The 18,375-nt window shown below is 44.1% G+C and overlaps 1 protein-coding gene across 6 annotated transcripts in view; it reads right to left on the bottom strand.

Annotated features, from left to right (window-relative positions):
• The window catches only part of UBE3A (ubiquitin protein ligase E3A), a 47,836-nt gene extending 41,671 nt beyond the window's left edge, over positions 1-6,165 (bottom strand). For 4 of the 6 annotated variants that reach the window (XM_027446718.3, XM_027446724.3, XM_027446734.3 and 1 more), the window contains exon 1: positions 5,915-6,165. The gene's annotated coding sequence lies outside the window, so the exon portion shown is untranslated. Of the gene's footprint in view, positions 1-2,619; positions 2,828-5,914 lie in introns of all 6 variants that reach the window. The other 2 variants (XM_072030600.1, XM_027446704.3) reach the window with 2 other exon arrangements.
• Positions 6,166-18,375: the final 12,210 nt, after the last annotated feature.

The following is an 18,375-nucleotide window of genomic DNA, read 5'->3' as shown; positions in this document are numbered from 1 at the left end:
GCTCTTTCTGTTTGGAGGTGCTGACACTCCATACCACGAGCAGAAATCCAGCTGTTTTACACTGCGTTTCAGCACCAGCACGAAGAATAATTTTACTTTCACAGTGAAGCCATTAGGCAAACTCAGCTAGAGGGTTTCTTACAAATGTGAACAGTATTTTCACATCTCATACCACAGGACTTCCAGCTTAAACTGTAAAATATGTGTATTTGTTCACACATATGTTCTTGTACCCACCCAGGGCAACGCCATCGACACAAAATTCACTCAGCACCCCCTAAGGTGCAAAGGCACCAACTTACAGCGAGCACCGAGTACCAGCAAAGAACAGCATGGAGAACAAGCACAAATACATTTATCAGGGATCTTAGGATTACTGCCCACAAAAGGAGACCAGAAAGCAAGGCGTCCCAGTGGAACTGAAGCCACGTAGTTGAAGACAGTACAGGTTATGGCAGGAGCAAGACCTGAGTGGAGGAGATGGATAGAGAAGACCCACACACGTGGCTGGCAGCAGCAAAGAGTAACTCCAAGAGCATGAAAGTGAAGCACCCGGACTGCCAGATCTCCTTCCTCAGCCCTCCCACCACCAGCTACCACCAAGGCAAGCACCAGCCCGAGGAGCTCAGCAGCCTGCGGAAAGGCTCCGTGAACACCAGCAAGAGGGAACGTGGGATCTGCAACACCTCTCCAACAGGAGTGACAGTAACCTCACAAAATCAGATGTACTTCAACATTTACCTCCAGTGTATTTACTGATTAACACTAAGCCACAGCTGCTTAAAAAAGATGCAAATGGGCACGTGTGGCTAAAAGCAAGGCTAACGCTGCTGCTTCCACTCCACATGAAGAACCCTCGATCTGTCTCATGACCAGAGCCAAGAGCGCTGCTTTTTTGTGGCTGTCGTCATACATTTTCAGTAAGAAAAGGCTTCGAGTTGCACTGCACATTAACAGAGATGGCAAGCTACTGAATTAACCAAGTGTAGTGTACAGAACTGCAAAAATATTTAAGAATCTAATTATAAGTTATGAAAAACACTTTACAACTCTTGTTTCTTGCCTGATAAAAGATGTAAGAGTGTCACATCTATCAGGAGCTTGAATGATCATCTCTACCTTTTAAAACACACCGCACACATCAGCTGTCACAAGACAGGAACAGAAGAGAAGAATTTAAGCACGTTATCCTAAAGAAAATGGTAGGTGTTCTGCCTAGTAGTATAGATCCTCTCACACAATTTCAAATACGTAAGTTGAAGTAAGAATTTCTTCTTCCACCACAGACATTCTTAGCACATCAGTCAAATAAAACAAGCCTTATTGAAAGGAGGATGTTTGGAGGTAGATATTCAGGTCAAAAGAACCACGCAAACAGAGTATTTAATCACCATCTTATAAAGGAAAGGGCTTAACCTTTGCAATCAAGAACCAGGGTTATTTCAAGTGCAGCAATACAGACCCCTAACAACTCCCCTGACCTCTGAACTGGAAGAATTTACAGTTTGTGTGGACAGCAAGAATGCATTTCCATGACCCACAACAGGCAAATTTTGCTACAACAGTTTGAGCGAGCACCTAGGTGCTGCTACAGCTGCCAGCATGCACTGCTGTACCTTGGACTTTCTAAACAAAGAATAGGGCGCATGTGCGTGTTAAGCCGTGATAGTGGTCAGCATGACTTTGGGTATTAGATTTCATTATGATTTAGAAAGTAATCGTCATTTGTATGACCATATTCAGATGAAGATGAAAGCATCATATTGGAAATGGGAATCCTCAAGCAGTGACAGATATCGTAAGTATTATCTGGATTGGTAGAAGTTTTGATACTTTTTTTTTTTTGATACCAAGAAATCCAAACAAGGGTCCTCCAAAGGGAGGAAGAACGTGGTTGTCTCTGTGCAGGAGACACAAATGCCCAGCCTCACCCCTACAATTCGAGCTCAGTCAGGACAGCAGCAGTCCCACCACGCTACTACCAGAATGAGAAGAAAACCACATGGACTCATCATCATCAGACCAACATATACCACCACCAAACCTAAACACCAGCTCCATGATTTCCTGCTTGTGAGCCCACTGGTTAACACAAGGCCCTCCATGACCAAAATTTCCAGCAGGTCCGAAACAGAGATGCTGTACCTTATAGTTTTTGATACACTTAGCTTGTCTTATTTCATTCTTTAGGCCACGACCTGCAAAATGACATCACGCAAGGATCTTAAGTATGTTCTTTGATACACTAATGAATATAACATGAAAAAAATGAGTAGCCTGCTTGTCAAGCAGCCAACAGGTACCTCACTTCTAGGTTGTGGTGAAACATCACTACTGTAATTCACCTCTGGTGTGTCCCATCGTTGGCATCCTACACAAGATGAGCATGATTCTTCCTGTACATAAGCACAAGAGCATGTTTGGATGGATGTAAGCAGTAATGCTCTTTGATGAAAAGCCTTGGAAAACCACATAATACGAATATCCTTTTCAAACCACGAGATTGCAAAAAAAAGTCCAAGCCTCTGCTGCTCTACCTAGAAGTTCCTCTTACAACACACACATGCCTGCTCTAAGGAAATGCAAGTTGCTCCGAAAGGAGCAGGTCACCCCTCTTACCTAAGACAGAGGAGTGAGGGTCCAAAGGGAAGCCACCCATTTAGATCCACTCAGCTGAACAACCGCAGCTTCTCCTAATTCTTCACCACCCTGTAAAACATGGGTACAAAAATCCATGCGAGGCGGTGACAATGAGTATCAGTAAAGACTGATCTCCACCCCCTTCCTCCAGCCAGCAGTCTGCATAACACAGGGAAGCAGCTTCAACCTATTAAAAGTAAAAAGCAGTTAATGCTTCCTTTAAGAGGTTTATTCATAAGAGGAGTCTTTGTAAGACGATATTTAATTTATAACGCAATTGTGCAATCAACAAGTTACTTTGTCAATGCGATCTGCCACGGAAAGGTGGAACTATTAGAATTCAGTGATTTAAAGTCCAACTCATTCCTATGCTACATGGCCAGGCAGGAATCCTGGATCTAAACATCACTTGATTTTGACTTTATTATTTTCAAACCTCTCTACTCTGAGGTTATTTTCCTGAAGAAACATCTCCCTAGTTGGTACAGCTGCTGAAGCGTGGCTTCATTACAAACTATTACCTTCACACTGCCTTTGCTTACTTCCAGCTAACCAGCGAGATATATCGTGCACACTGCTGCCCAGATGAGCCAGCAGCCTCCCAGCTTTCGTTCACGGGCCATACGTTGTGGCTTCATGAGGCAGTCAGGTGCTGGCTACACATACAGGAAGTTCAGGCAGTAAATGTTAGTTAAGGTCAAAGTGTTTAAGGTGGCAAGAACAAAAGTCACTTCAAACACACGATGTGCTCGTTGCTGTCGTCTCTGGGACACAAACATTTAAGCCACGCGTACAATGCTCTTGGGGCAGCCAGATAGGCAAAGTAGGAGAGTAATGGAAGTAAATACCAAATTTTAAATTATTTTGTATGGACCCTGACAGTGAACTTATTGCCCCTCTTCTTCCACATACAAATCAGAATTCGATTACTAACAGAAAGCCCTTGAACACTGGCTCTCCATGAAACTCATAGCTACCTCAAATATACTGGAGACTTCAGGAAAAAAAAAAAAAACAAAAAAAAACAACATTTATCTTAAGGAAAATAAATAAAATCAATATCAATCATTAACTGAAGTTCAGCAAAGATCCGGACTATGGTGACCAGAAATGAAGACTGACACTTGAAATGAGATGTACGCCTACATACTTTAGGAATTCCCTCCCTTTGTCCCTCAATTTTGTGTTCTATTTTCACGAAATTTTTATTTTTGCCTTCCAGTGGATGAATGCACTGGTGTAGGCAGAAGGGGAAAAAGACACTTCCTGCTTTTATAAAAAAAATGAATACTCTCTGGACATTCCCTAAACAAACTGAAACCAAAAGTAGTAGAGGCAAAAAAAAAAAAATAGATCTTTCTTACACAGCAAAAACTAAGATGCATATTTCAATAAAATAAGCACTTAATTTGTTCCATTAAAAGTGTCATATTATGTACTACGCTAATTACTCCTTAACAAGATGTTATACGCTTAAACATGTTTATATGTTTGTGACTACTAAAACTGGACTCAAAGATGCTCCTGCCCCTCCTCCAAATTATATAGTCAGTGAGGCAGAACCTGTGAATTCATGGAAAAACTAACAAACACATCAACAAAGCATGCATTTAAAGTGAAATAAGCATGACTTCACATTACAGGTACGTATTTCATATATCTGAAGCATGTTTTCTCTTACAAAAAGTGAAGCTGAATGAAAATGAAGTGAATGTGCTGTATTTTCCTAAACTGATTAGCGCAGGTACAGTCTCAAGGTGCTCTAACAGACTCTGGCAAGTCCCTAGATATACTTAGCATGCAAAGTTTTAACTTCCATTCACACAAGATAATCATTCGCGTGTCTTTAAGCAGCAGCAGTAATTAAAAAAAGACTGAAAATTGTTTGCTATTAAAAAACGATCAAAACCCACACATTAGTTTTGAAGCAGCCCTGGATTGCGAGATTAGGCTTTGAAACTCACTGCTATGAAAAAGACAAACACCTCCACTATTTCAAGCTTTTTTTTTTTTTAAATACAGATGCACACAGAAGTGGAAAAAAAAATGAAATCATTTATTTTGTCATCTAGCTTGGCGTGCTTTTATTTCTAAACACCTGAGAGAAACTCAGGTTACTGCAGTGAAGAGAAATATCTCTGGTAAAGAGAAAGAGAACTTATTAATTCCACTATGAAGGATGCCACATTAAACAGTAAACAGAGTGGAATGGGACAGTCACAGGAAACACAGTATCTGTAATATCACGCTATTTTCATGTAATATTTCAAGTAAAGGTGTTTTTTCTGCCCTGCAAACCTGAACAGTGGCATAGCCTTTCCTGCTGAGATTTGTCTGGACTGAACTGACAGAACATCCCTGTCACGAAGGCAACAGTCATCAGCACTGCAAACTGCATCTGCTCTAAACGGCAAACGCAGGTGAGGAAAACTACTGAATACCCACAGCAGCTTGGCGATGCACGTTTCATGTTTTCAGTCCAACACAATCACGAAACACCGAGTTCCACAGCACTTTCAGACAGGAAAAAAGTACCTTTAGCTGTTTCCACGCTGCAAGAACACAGAGCACTTAGTGCCACAATATTCAAATATTCTACCACCCAAAGCAAGTCATTTGGGAGACCTCTAAAGTACATTTTCCAGCTGCTTTCTTACTTTCTTTCTTGCCATCATCTCCACCCTGCTCCCACCCAGCCTAACAGTACAGGTAGACTCGCAGCACAGCTTTCTCCTTGGCGGGGAATTCCTCTCTACGTGGATGCTGCTCGCACGAATCTTTCAGGAACTTGATCTTTCAGACCTCTCCTTTTCAAACTAGTTCAAAATACACATTAGATGCACTGACAACAGGCTCACAGGGGTTGCTCTTCCTTGCGAATCCGAGCTAAAAACCAGGTCCAACTCCACGGCGACGAACTTTTTGGCAGCCAGGCACGGGAAATCCCATCCGAGGAGCTGGATCTCAGGAAGCCTCGGGTCTGCCCGGCCTCCTGCCGAGGCAGCAAACTTTCCACACGCACCCACCCCAGGCTGCAACAGCACCTCTTGCACGGAGGGACACAACATAAAAAAATAATTACACGAAGCGGAGAGAGGAGGGGGAGGAAGGCAGGACGAGCCTATGGATCATGGATTATTTGAGGCAGAGTTGAGCAGCGCGTTTCGCCCTCTCGCAGCCGGATTTTAGGGACGGGCACGAGGCCTCCCCCCCCCCCCCAGCTCCTTCCCTTCCCCTTCCCCTCCCCAGCGCGGCCCTGCCCGGCGCTACCCACCTGGGCCTGCTGCTGCTGCCGCCACCGCCGCCGGCCGGGCTCATGCGGGGGCTGCGGGCGACGCCGCTGAGGAAGGAGGAGGAGGAGGAGGAGCCCCCGAGGCCTGTGCAGGGGAGGAGGGCCGGGGCGGGCCGCGGGTGCGCCGCCTGTCGCCGACGGGCTCCTCGCTCTCAGCCCGAGCCCCGCGCCGCCATCTTGGGACCGGCGGAGGGGGAGGAGGAGGAGGACCCGGCGCGTCCCGGCGTGCAGCGCGCGGGGAGGGGGGGGAAGTAGGGGAGGAGGGGGTCGCTCTAGCAGCGCGGTGGGATCATAGAGTCTCGGCGCCTGCGCGCTGCGCGGGAGGGAGGCGGCCGCCGCCATGTTGGGGGAGGGCAAAGATGGAGGGAGAGGGGGGAGGGGTGGAGGGGATCGTGCGCAAGCGCTGATGGCGGGGGGGAGGGGGAACGGGGGGGGGGTCACTGAGTGCCTCGCTCGCAGCCCGGTAGGCGAGGTGGTTAAAAAAAAAACAAATAATTTGGGGCCACAAACGCTTAAAATATTCAAATAAACCCTTAAAACCGTGAAAATGCATTCTCAAAAGCGTGAAACCGAAGCCAAATCTTTACCCTGCGCGTGTGTTTAAGAGCTTTAATAAAACGCAGCTCTGGTGCCGTATCTGAACTCAGTATTCCTGTATTTAGCTCGAATTTTAAAAATCTGTCACGTGAGGGATTTTTGGAGCAGCACACCCAGCCCTAGCACCTCCAGACATGTAATTGGGGTATGAATCCTGAGAGAAATGCCCTTGGCTTCAGCGTGGTCCCAAAGCGGGGTGCGTCGCTGGGCTGGAGCCGGCAGCGTGCCTCAGTGCTCCTCTAAAAGTCCTCGCTAAAACACGCAGAGTTTGTGTCTGGGAGCCCTCTGCCACCCAGTTGCCAAACCTGCCAGTTTTAATGAGTAAAACAGCAGATCGAGGATAACGTTTATTGTGCCACGAGCTCCCCTGTCGCCCCAGAAATAGTAACACAAAGCAAATGATCTGTGAGATGCAATCCCCTCCTGCTTCCCCTGAGCCCTGCTGCAGAGCCCCCGTGCCCAGTCCTCACCTCCTGCTTGGCTCTGCGGGTGCTACGAGGAGCCAAGTCAGGGGCTAAAGTCCAAGCAAACACCATCGTCTGCTTTCCCCTTGCCCACAGAGCCAGTCCTCTCATCACAGGCCTTCTCAGCCTGCTCAGGCATGATTCATTTTCAGCACATCCATGCTGGCTCTTCCCACCCTGCTCTTGCTCAGCCTGAAAATAACCTCCCAAAGTTTTGGGTGAAGCATATCCACCCTAAGACCCCCAGATCCTCCTTGCCTTTGATCCCTGGTCGCCTCCTGTAAGCATCACAGTCTTTCAGAGATGGTAGAAGGTGGCCTTGCAGTGATGTTGGCCACCTCTCAGTTTGCTTGGTTGCTTCCCATCCGATCCTCTGAGCTTTTATATATGGTCTTCAAATCCTGAATAACTCCTCCTCTGCTGTGAGCAGCCCCTTATCTCTCCCAGACTTTGCTGCTACCCACAGAGATCTGGGAGCCCCGATAGCACACCTTGTCAGTAACAACAGCACCAGTGTAGCCTTTTCTGGGTGCTCTGCCACATCAGGCAGCAAAGCTACAATTTCCTTAGGCCTCCTTTTGCTGCTGCTGGACCTATAGATGCCTTTATTGTCCTTCACAACCTTCAACAGTTTCAATTCCAGCCTGGCCTTGGCCCTTCACAATGTTGTTGCACATTTAGGTGGTGCTCCTAAAGTCCTTGCTGGGATCTGTCCTACTCAGTCACTGCATGGGAGCTTCTCTGCAACTTTTTGGAGACCTTTGGTCATCTTTATATTTTCCTGCAACCTTGTAGCAGGAAGGAGGAGGACTGCTCAAAATATCTAGGGTAGAGATACCATGGGTTTATACAATGAAATGATCATTTTATCCTTTTTTCTTTCCAAATAGTTTCTGCCACTTCTTTTCCTTTTTTTTTTTTTTATTTTTTTTTCTTTCTTTTTCTTTTTCTTTTTTATTTCCTCTTTCAGATCATCAACTGTTTTTTTTTTTTTTTTTTTTTTTTTTTTTTTTTTTTTTCCCCCTGTGGAACTATTGACTGCAATCCTGAGATCTTGTCCTGAGTTAGTAATGGTCATCTCATGGCCCATCACTGCTTTGAGGTAGTGCTTAGAAGTTTCACAGGTTTTCCTCTGAAGAAACAAGACCAATATTTCTTAGTCCACAAATGAGATTGTGAGAAAGAGGCAGATGACAGCAGGCAGAAGAAATATGCAGTGTAGAGCCAGCTGATGTGGATGGTGGGGGTGGAGGTGCTTGTGTACTGCACAGACTGGATCCAGAGGTATGGGAAAAGCTTTTCTGAATGACCATGGATGTGAAAAGTCTCAGCCTTGCTTCTGGTTCGAGGAGGTGTGGGACAAATCGTCTTGGCTGTGGACATGCAAAGGACGATACATCACGGAATATACTTTGAGCAAATTGTTCTGTAGCAGTAGTGCATGGATGACCAAGCTGTGTGATGGATTTCGCTTTGATTCTGCTAGGGATAAATTGCTTCTTTGGGGGAAGTACTAAATCATTTTTAGGTTTTATATCACGTATTTGCAACTTTTTTTACACTGGAGTAGCTTGACTTGCCATTGATAACTATGGCCATTGGCGTCCCCAAGCTGTTTCTGCTAGGAGGGGGATAATTGTACTCTCCTGCCTCATTTAAGTATTTTAAATATTCCACAGGGCTCGAGTATTGGGGCATAGACATGCTTTTGCTGCCTTGAGTGCTTTCAGCGCTGGTATAGCCAGCTGGTGGAAAGCAACAGTATCTTCCCAGCTGAGCAAAGCCTGAACTTGGAGAAATGTGAGTGGAATTCCCGGTGGAGAAGCCGCTGCTGCCTGCTCCTCACTAAGCTGTGCTGCAGCTTTCGGCATGGGTGTGGGCTGCAGCTGTGGGGAACAAGTGCTTGGGCTTCCAGCGAGCCCCTCCACAGACAGGCTGCAGCGAGGTGCTTCAACTACCTGATGCAAGCAGTGCTGGGTTAAAATGTAAAAACAATTATAGTTAATAACCTGGTGGCTATGTAGAAGCCCTATAGAAAACCTATTTTTTAGCATCTGAACATTTGGAAATAAGTGTCCTTACTTAACTGCTGGAGAAGAACAGAAACAACCTGCCTTGTGCACAGGTTGTATGGAATAGGCAGTGGTTTCCAGCAGGAGGAAAAGGAAAAATTTTCATTAAAAATAGCATTCCAAGCCCAGTTCACCATTCATGTCTGATGCTGGAGAAATGCCATCGTGAACCAGGTCTGCTGCATATTAATTTCAGTAAAGGTTGATGTCTCACTTCGGAGCTTTGTAGAAGAAAGTTTCCTTGAGAGCTGGCTTAGTGAACATAGGCAGAAAGCTGCATGTATCCCTTTTTCATTTCATGTGAAAACCCCAGTACAAAGGACTCGATAATACTCCTTTTTGTGTTGATTTCAAAGAATTATCAGAGTGAAAATGAGATCTTGAAGCCTTGTAAGTGTAACCCCTTAGATGATAGGCATCTTTTTGTGAGCTGTCTAACTTAGTTAATCCTCTTTAGACAGAAAAAATACACTGAAGTGTTACGAGACTTTGGGAGCCAAGCCAAATGCTTCAGCTTGCTGATAGCTGAAGACTTTATGCCTCCCTTTGCAGTTAAAAGGTAAGGAACGGGAAAAGATGGTCAGTTACATAAGGAAATAGTGACTTAGAGCCTCGTATGGGTAAAAGGGAGATAAAAAAAATCTCTGCAGCGACTGGGTGACAGGGGTGGAAACACAGGTTGTTACTGAAGTAAGAAGTGATGGTCTGTCATCTCATCTGCTCCTCTCTTTGTCCCTAGAGGAAATTTGGAGATGGGGACAACACTCAACTCAGATCTCCTCATTTTCAGTGCAGACAGAGAGACTTGAGCTCCTAAGGCTGTCTATAGGGGAGTGCAAGTCGGTTGGCGTAATGCAGCGTAATCCTTAGCTGAAGGAGGAGATGAAGCCAAGACAGCGTGGTGGAGGCAGCATGATGAAGCCACCCTTTGCCACTTGCAGTAAACGTGACCCTCCTTGTGCTAAGAGCTGTGGTAAAGCTCTCGGTAGAGTAAGATGTGAGTGAAGCGTGTGGAAATAAGGAAACAGGCACTTCACTTTTCAAAGTCCTCTGGAGACTGGCCAGACGTGTTTCCCCCACATCCCGCATGCTTTTATATAGATGTGGTTTTATGCCAGCGTTAATTTTTAATGTCTGAAACTAGTCTTAGCTTTTATTATTGGTTTGGCACGGAGGAATAACATGGAGAATACTTAAACGCTGCCAGGTTTAAACGCTGCTCTTTTTATTTGTGAGACATAGAAACGTTGGTCTGAAGAATACAGAAGCTCAATGCAAGCAATACGGAGTAAAGTTTGATTCCTCGCCTCAACTCAACACTTGTGTCAGGTGTGCTTCCGATTACCTTAAATTCCCACTGGAGGAGGGAAAAGTGAGGGATGCTTAGCAAGCAAGCTAGCAAGAGTGGTGTTTAATATTTCATTCTAGGACCTGAGCTACTTACCTCTGCTTCTTCATTTTAACCTGAAGGATTTATTTTTTCCATAGGCATTTCTGAAAGGTGGTGCACAGGACTTCTGAGTCCTGAAAACAGATACCTTTTCATACCTTCTTCATGCTGACTGGTCTCTTGGCTAAGGCATGACGTGGAGGTTCACGCCACCTTGAAGTCCTTCCCACTTCTGCCTGCAAGGCTGGTCTTGACCTGTGACAGTGTTTCAGTTCCTCTCTGCAAGATGAGGGAGGTTTCCCTCTGTGCTTCACTGCAATCCGCTCAGCAGGGCAGAGGCTGCTTCACCCAGCACAGCGGCATCTGGAAGGAAATAGGGTGCAAGGAGAAGCAGCTCATGCTCTCCTCTTCATCTCCAAGTCTTTGTGTTGACCATCTTTCTGCTCACCTCATGCTCACCTCGTTCAGTCTCCTTGCAGGGGCAGATTATGGACACAATCGTTCTTCCCTGTGAAGTGTAGGGCTTGTGCTGTAGGTTTCCAAAATATTCTTTGGTCACCTCTGCAGGTGAATTGGAAATGCTCTTTTCTGCCACTATCTCTTTTTTTTTTTTTTTCTTTTTTCTTTTTTCTTTTCTCTGTGCTGTGAGGATGCCAGCGCTGCAGGTATTTCCAACCCATTTTTTCCCTGCCTTTTTTCTCTCTGCTGTGCTTACACTTCTCTACCTTCACAACCCGGCCTGAGCTCCCGACTGGGCATCCAGTCTCAGAAAGAAGCCTTTGAGCGGCTGCTGTAGTTGTGAAAGATGCTCAGAAGCAATACTTCTGTTTACTCGGAGATTTCACGGGGCCATCTCAGTGGCTTCTGCAGCACACAGCTGAAACTGTCTTGCATCACACAGCTCTGCAGGTTTGGGTTAACTCTCATTTCGGTTGTAAACAAGAAGCCTGACTGACACAGCTGTTTTCCTGACCACATGCCTACATTATTTTTCCTAGATATATATAGAAGCCTGACATGCTGAGCAGAGCAAAATGACTTTGTGCAATTAATGTGACATGCTTAATAATGCCTGGAAGGGTGCAGGCATCCACATTTATCAACCTGCCACAGCTAAAAAAAAATCTGCCGAGCAATCCCAGCACAAACACAGCACAGGTTTTCCTAAAACAAGGGACAACACAACGCCCAATTGGTAATATTGCTTTTGGGAAGAGACACTGTATTTTTCCAAGAGAGGCTTATGTCATGCCAGCAACTCACTTTGCCCTTGTGTTATACTACATGGTGATAAATTCAATTTACTTTTTTTTTTTTTTTTTCCCTTTGGCATTTTAATGTCATAATTACTTTCCTATTTAAACACCTTGATCCTTGAATACAAAGTGAGGTTTGGTTAATAGCACTGCAGCAGCACTTTGGTGAAATCAGGTCCAACTAGCTATCCATATTTTTTTTTTTTTCCAGTCAATAAATGATTTTCAAAAGGTCATCCTGACATAATTGAAAAGTTGAAGGCTTGAGTAATTAGCACAGAATATGCAGCTTTCCACACCTGGTGCTTTTGGTACAGCTGCATTAGTAATACTGTTGTCTGGGGAGGTTTTAATTTGGAAAGGAGGGTGCTCCCGAAAGGTGTCTGCTTGAAAACAAACCCTTATTTAGCATAAGAAACAGTGTCAGCCACAGCTTCAGCTTGCCTTGGCTTGGGTGTTAGGAGATGTGAATGTGAAGCCTGGCTCCCTTCCTTTCCTCAGCAGCAATACTCACCTTACTGTAGCTCTTCCTTGTCTGCTGGAGAGACAGCAAAACCACAGAGGGAAGGAGGAGCAGAGGAGAAGAAGAAGGATTTAAGCTGCCTCTCGTGCCTTGTCCCATCGTGAATTGCCTGGTTTTGGTATGAGGTGGAAATGTAATTCCTGTGGTTTGAGCCTTGCTCCATGCCTTACTTCCAAGGAATGCCAGAGGACGGGGCAGAGGGACGAGGACGCTGGGGGCACTGGCCCAAAAAGAGCCTAGCTGGGGGGAAGAGGATGAAAATATTAATCTGTTACCAAGGTGGGGATGAGCTGTGTTTGGACCCAGAAGTTAAAAGAAGTGCAGCCAGCGTGCCTACTCGGACTACCTCTACCCCAAGCGCTGAGCTCACCGTAGAAGTGGTGGCACCAAGCTGGAGGATGCAGTGCTTGGGGCCTGCTGGAGAGTGTTGCAGGCTGTGTCTGAGCCCTGTGCCTGCATTGCCTTTCTATGGAAACTCCTGTAAATTCCCTGTCTCAGCCCTACCTGATGCTGGCATGCGGGCATATCACACCTCTGGACTTTGGAGCTGACGGACACCCTGGGCTGGTGGTGCACACGGAGCAGAAGAGATCATCCAGGCCATTGTGTACCCAGCGAATTCATTCAGCAGGTGCTTTGTCTGGAAAAGCACAGGACATCTAGCCCATTTGTGATTTTGCATTCACAGTTCTTAATTCTGCGTTTGATAGTGTAAGAAGATAATACTTTCTGTTTGGCATGCTGAAGAAATGCAGCACAGAGAAGGTGAAATCCTTCACGGCAGAGGAAAATCCAGTTGAAATAGTCGGGATTTTAGCACGAATGTGTACTGAAAGGCTTGGCCCTTGGGATGGAAATAGACCTTGGAACAGTACCAAGGTGCTTCAGAGCTCCTTGTTCCCATTGCTTTCTCTTTCGGATATAATGGCTGGAGCTGTCTGGATACAGAACTTATTTGAACTAAAAATCAGTATATTTTAAAAAAGAATCTTAATTCTCCTGTGTCTCAGAAAGTCTGCTCAGGTATGAAACAGTGTGTTGCTTTTTGTGCTGTTTTTCTAGGCTCATGTTTAATCTGTGTGAACTGTGAAATCCTGCTTTTACTTTACTAATATGGAAGAGGCCAAACTTGTGATTAAATTGTTATGTTTGTAAAGAATGGGCAAGCTCCTGTGAATTAGTTCCCTTAATAACCTACAGTGATCATTTATTGCAAGCTCTTACAAGTAAAAAAAACAGCAGCTACTTCGCACTGTTTGGAGTCATTGAACTACAGTGGTTGTGATGCACATCAGAACCAGATTCAAACATACATTAAATGTTAATTGTGATTTCTTGACAGTTTTTCCTTTGTAAGCCCAGAAGGTCCTGACAGCCTTGCAATTATGGAAAGAAATGTGAAAACAAATCACAGAGTGGATGTGGCTCTGTGTCCAGGGATTGCTCTGTAACCCCAAGAGGTTGCGGTGACATGGGTTTTACTAAAGGAAGCAGCAGGTCAGAGGTTTTTCACCAGTGACATCCGATTGGAGAGGTACCTCACCTGGCATCAATATCCTAGGGAGGATATTGAAAATAAATGCCATTGCACACTTCCAGATTAATCCAAATTGATGCAATTACAGGCATAAAGGCATTGTAAATCCAGGTGAGCACTCACAAAGCATAACTTTAAGGGTACGACCCCTGTATGATGTGGATTCTTTAACAGTGGCCATCACTGTGCAGCCTGTTGCTTTTCAGTTTCATGTCCTTCCTGCCTGAGCCAAACTTGATGCTCGTCTGTTATTTAGTGCTTCTGATCTGTAATGACCATCAAGGAGGTGAAAAGGTGCAGTAAATTTTAAATCAGTCTGCTGTTGAAGCCAGAGTCATGAGAATTGCATTTTAGTGGCTCGGTCACCAGTAGGAGCTTCAGTGCTGGCATGATAGCTCTTCCTTTCAGTGTACAAATCCACCAAATCTCACTCTCCAGTTTGAAGTTAATGACTGGAAATTGCTGGAGATTCTGTTCCTCAGAATGAGGGGAAATGTGTTAAGAAGTATTGTGTAGGACTGGGGTTTATCTTCCATTAAAATACCGATGCTGATGTTTCCAAGACTGGTGTGTTATGCTCTAGAAGGAGCATCCTTCTGTTTTCATCTTCTAATTTGGTTAATTCCATGCTTGCAGACACTGTTACTCTCTTTAATGTTCAATTAAACTAATGAGCTCCTAAATATAGCAAGTAATCCCTGTTTTTTTTTCTTTCTTTTTTTTTTTTTTTTTTCTTTTTTCTCCATAAGAATACTCCTATTGAACCTGAAAGCAAGATTTACACGATAAAATCTTTGCCCTGAGAGGCTCCTCAAAAGCTTAGTTATAAGTGTGTAGGATCTTCAACTAAGAGTTGTGTAACGTGGTAAGTGCTTGTAATCATTTCTGACCTGGAATCAGCCTAACTTCTAATGCTATAATGCTTGTAGTGCTTCAAATACCGCCTTCATACAGTGCATCAGAAGTGTACCGTTCACCTAATTACTAGTTAAGACTAGTAACTAGTTTAGTTAACTCTGAAACACTGGCTATTATGCTTAGATATTTTTTCTCAGAATAAAGCGATGCCAAATCTGTGAAATCATCTGCTGAAAGTGGTTGAAAATAGTATAAAAAGTAATTTCAAGACACTCAGAACTAGGTGTGAGCTCTGAAAATTAACACCAAGTGAGGTTCTCACCCTCAGTCTTCTTGTGGCAAATATTTGGGTAAGGTGTAAACAGGGCACAATGGCACTGTGCTTCATGTTGACCTTTCCTAAGAAGAAATGCTGTGCCTGTACAGACAGAGAGGGCGTGCAGCCTCTGCCTTCCTCAGCCACATGTGTCTGTGGGGAGGGAGAACTGAAAAGGCCACCTCGGGCAGTGAGATACACTGACCATTATTTTGTGTTCACATCTTTGTTTCTACTCTCTTATGTTAAAAAAAAAAAAAACAACACAAAAACACAACGTAATTTAGTGCAAGATGAATCCACTCTGCATACAGGCTGAGCCACAGACTATACTCAAGTCATGTGGCTGGTGGAATATTTGCACTGGAAAGTCTTCTTATTACCTTTACATTAAACAATATCCTATGCCAAGTCTTCCTTGCCCTACTTAAGCAAATAATTCTTTGTATATGGGGATCGTCCTTTGTCTCATTGGCAAGTGACCATTGCTGGCAGTGGTTGATTTGGAAGGTGCTTTGCTTTCCTTAGCTTTTCTGTGTGTATTTCTCTGTGTGTGCACAAGCATATTGGTGCATGAAAGATGAGCCCAACATATGATAAAGGTTAACATTTGAAAAGGTTGTTCTGGAGTATTAAAACCTACCTGTGTGGGTTTATCACACAGCTGTGAAAAAGACAACGTGTACTACCCCAATGAAAAAAAATGGCACTAAAACAACAGTAGCATAATTTTAATTGTAAATAAATAAATAAATAAAGATTGCAGGGTTTAAATTGCCCTTCATATTGTCAATATAATCATTTCTCCAGAAGCGTTGTAAATCTGAATGAGTGTTCATAAGGAATGACTTTCTGATGAGACCCTTATGGGATATCGATTCTACAGCAGTGGGCATCGCTGTGTAGTCTGCTGCTTTAAAATTTTATTTATTAATATTATTATTTTTTATCATATGAGGAAGACTTGATGCTTGGAAAGATGTGTGATATTGTTAGCTTTGTGGCTGTGAAAACATTTTTGTTCAAGGCAGCAAAGATAAAAGGGGTGCAGGGAAAACATCAGGGAAGGATGTCTTTGCTCCACAGGTGCTGGCAGATGTTGATTATTGAAATAGGCTTTCTCCCTGGAAGTTTGTGGCAGGTTTTGATAGCTGGAAAGAGTGATGATTACTGTAGGGTTGTCTGTGAAAAACTAAATTTTATCTGTAAATAAAGCAATTATAAAGATAGTGCCTCCCACTTAATGGGAGGCATCTCAAGTGCAGTTAGAATTTCAGCTTCTATCTGTATTGTAGGAATATGATTAAAATCAATATGCTGATTAGTTTTATTACTTTGTTATTTTATTTAGTGCATCTGCGTACCACCTCCAGATACATTTACACTTACCACAGATATAAACCGAACAGTAAAGTTAACCAGCACAACAACATGCAAGCAAGTAGTCAGCAAAGATCTGAAATACCCCTCAAGATCTCTGGCCCTCCAAATAGGACCCTGGAAATGGTCTGATTAAACAGCTAATTATGCTCAAAACATCCTCTGAAGTTAATTAAAATTGGACTTTGCCAGGGGAAGGGATGGTGTATTCTGTGAGGTATCAGGCATCTAACTGGGGAACCATGAGGATGCCTCTGAGCAGTGGTGCCTGAATCCTGATGGCACATCAGAAGGAGACCTGATGTGTCACTCCTCCCTCACTACCCATCCTGTTTTCCACTGGAAGAAAATCTGTAAGAAGGTCAGGGAAGAATCCGTGGTGGCCTCCATCAGTCCCTTTATCTGGATATTGAGGGACTGAGTCTTTAGGACATAGCTGCAGAAGGCATTGCACTTGCCTTGTGGTTTGTGTGTAGCATCAGAGCCCTCCAGCTGATTAATTGCTGACTGAGGATTAAAAGGAGGTGTTTTTTTCAGATTTAGAGGATGAATCAGAAGTGTTTTGGCAAATCAAAGTCAGTTGTTGGACCTGGGAACGGAACACTGAAGCCAATGGAGTTTATGCAACACAGGATTTACATGGCTCCAGGGGACAAAACAGAGCAGACACATTGCACCTCTTTTATTTCTCTGCTCTCTGAGATCTAGGTTAAGCACGTGGCATTCGCACCTAGCAAAGTTAAGCACGTGGCATTCACACTGCAACAAAGTCTACAGCTCCAAGACAGGCTTCTAACTCCTCAGCCAACTGGAAAGGCAGGAACAACCCTGGCACCTACTGCTAGAAGTCAGATCCCAAAACAAAGTGGGATTTAAGATGGAGAGGTTACATTCAGTGGCAAATTCTTCAGGGAAAGTGAACCAGCCCCTCCTGTCCCGTGCACCGGGGCACAGTTGTGTCATTCTCGCTGCAGAGCTGTGCACCCAGCAGGGATGGTTGGCACCACGCAGAAGAGAAGTGGGCCAGAGCTAACCCTTTATGGCAGCTGCTTAAGTAAATGATGCACATAGGACAACATAGGTGAGGCTTGCTGGAAGTTGGGATGGATGTCTGAGCCATGGGAGGTTGCGAGGAAGAAGGTCCTTTCTCAACTCCAAACTCCCTTTTGTTCTCAAAGCTTTATGACAGGTTTTGACTGGCTAAACCAAGTGGCTTTTCCAGCTCAGTCATTTAAGTCTACGGGGCCCAAATTGAATGGCCTTTAACATTAGTCTTTAAATCTTTTAATGTAGTGATTAAACATGACAGGGATTACGCCTCTGCCCAATAGCAGCTCACCTAGGTGTGCTTGTTGGCGAGATGCGAAGCACAAAGCCAAATGCTCTTAAGCATCCAAGCACACTGCTATTTCAAAACCTAACAAGCCCTGTCATGTCTTCTGATTATGAAGCTTTGCTTTTTTTATTGGCGATAGAGTGAAACAAAAGGCTGATTAAAAGAACATATATTAAAAAAAAAAAAGGGTGAACAAAGGTTAGAGCAGAAATTTAAGGTTATCATCCTAAGTACTTTTAAATATATATGGTATATGTTTTAGACCTAGTTAAGAGGACCGTTCTATTAGAAAAAGAACATACAGAGACATGATTTCCTCAGGTATCCAGGCGAGAGACTAAATTACACATAACAGGCCACATCAAATAGAGTTTGACACAAACCCCATTAACTAATAAAAACATTCTCCTGGTTGCCAAGTCACCTAAAAAACTCCCCGGAAATGTAGAAAAGAAGGTGGCTGTGTGAGCTGTGGAGCCTTTAGTTTTACCAGCAGTTAGTGTTTTAATTCCTGCAGGATTTCTGCCTCACTACGCAGTCCAGGATGGGCAGGGCCTCTGCATGGTTTTTTCTCCTCATCAGTTCTTGTGCGTCTTAAGATTAACATACAGTTCATGCAGGATTTAAACCCTTTTATGAAGACAACATCCTCTGTTTTCTTGTAGGCCTTTTCCCATGATACTAATTCCTATGGCAACTGAGTGCTTCACAATG

Source organism: Anas platyrhynchos, chromosome 1, assembly GCF_047663525.1.
Source record: "Anas platyrhynchos isolate ZD024472 breed Pekin duck chromosome 1, IASCAAS_PekinDuck_T2T, whole genome shotgun sequence".
NCBI lineage: Eukaryota > Metazoa > Chordata > Aves > Anseriformes > Anatidae > Anas > Anas platyrhynchos.
This window is presented reverse-complemented; position numbering and strand designations above follow the sequence as displayed.